General features: G+C 42.6%; 1 pseudogene; it reads right to left on the bottom strand.

Annotated features, from left to right (window-relative positions):
- Positions 1–294: 294 nt before the first annotated feature.
- Positions 295–710, bottom strand: LOC100598932 (annotated as a pseudogene).
- Positions 711–1,561: the final 851 nt, after the last annotated feature.

Genomic DNA, 1,561 nt, shown 5'->3' with positions numbered 1-1,561 from the left:
AGGGCTCTGGCTTGTTACAGAGGAGATCCTTACTTCCAGGACAAGCACTGGCCACAGGAAATCTAAGCTCTAAAACTCTCCCATAATATCTCTGACCCAATTTAGCACCACTTTTTTCCACTTCCCTTTTGAGGACTGAAACATAAAAGAACCAGTGTCCAGAGGCAAGTCACGTATGCCTTACACTTGTGGCCATCCGTTATTTGTTCATTCATAAACTTTCCTTAAAAGACTAAAATTCCCAATTCCTTATAAAAATACATTCTTGCCCTCATTGGCCACTGGCAAAGACTGTTATTTCCCAATGGATAAGAGAGCCTCCTTCATCTTCTTGGTCATAGTTGGGATGAGGTGCATGTGGTCATCCACGCACTTGGTCACACAACTGTCCAGCTGCTGCTTCACCTGAAGCTCCTTACTTCCCGCATCTATTGAATCTTTGGCTTTGTCATTGCAATGCATGGTGCACCGGGCCAGATGGTCCTGGAACTTCTCCAACTCACTGGTGACCAAGGCCTGGACTTGAGCCAGAGGCACAGGGCAGCACTTGATGCACTGGTGCACCTGCTGCGTGAATGCCTGTCTGTCCTCACAACAGCTGGTGCTGCACCAGAACATGAGACCCTGTGTCTTCCAGATGTTCTCTCTTTCCAGACTCCACCGTGGAGTCCAACCAACTCCTGCACCCGCAGCTGCTGCAGCTTTGCCATGGTGACACTGCGCTACCCTGCTCTGCTTAATTTTTCTAGAAATCTAAACTATTATAAAAAAATTAAGTCTTGGCAGGCACAGTGGCTCACGCCTGTAATCCCAGCATTTTGTGAGGCTGAGGCGGGCGGATAGCTTGAGCTCAGGGGTTCAAATCCAGCTTGGGCAACATGGCAAAACCCCATCTCTTCCAAAAATAAAAAAATTAGCCGGGCATGGTGGTGCACACCTGTGGTATCAGCTGTGGGAGGCCAAGGTGGGAGGATCACTGAAGCCCAGGAAGTCAAGCCTGCAGTGAGCCATGATTGTGCCACTTCAGTCCAGCCTGGGCAATGGTGAGATCCTGTCATGAATAATAATAATAGTAATAATAATAATAGAGTATTAATTTTAAAAAAGATTAAAAATCCATTGGCCATATGTATGGGGATCTATTCCTCTCACCTCTCTCTACTGTTTCATTTATCTTGCATCTATTCCTTTGCTAATATCACACTGTGTTTGTTAATTGAAGTACCTTTAGAGTAAATTTTAAAATTGTGCAGGGTAAATCCAATCTATTCTTCTTTTTCAAAATTGTTCTAACTATTCTAGCTTCTTTGCTTTTCTGTATAAATTTTTTGAATCAACCTGTCTATGTCTTCCAAAAATTCTCTGGGATTTTGATTGCAATTGTATTAAGTGTATGTCTAAATTTGGGAAGAATTGTCATCTTTTTAATATTGATTCTTCTAATTCATGAACATGCTGTCTTTCTCCATTTATTTAGACCTTCTTTGGTGTCTTTTATCAGCTTTTTTAGTTTTCAGCACAGACAGCGTGTACCTGTTTTGTGAGATTATTTTATTTGAGG

The sequence above is a fragment of the Nomascus leucogenys genome, chromosome 8 (genome assembly GCF_006542625.1).
Source record: "Nomascus leucogenys isolate Asia chromosome 8, Asia_NLE_v1, whole genome shotgun sequence".
NCBI lineage: Eukaryota > Metazoa > Chordata > Mammalia > Primates > Hylobatidae > Nomascus > Nomascus leucogenys.
Note: the sequence above shows the minus strand (reverse complement) of the source record. Positions and strands in the feature narration are given on the sequence as shown.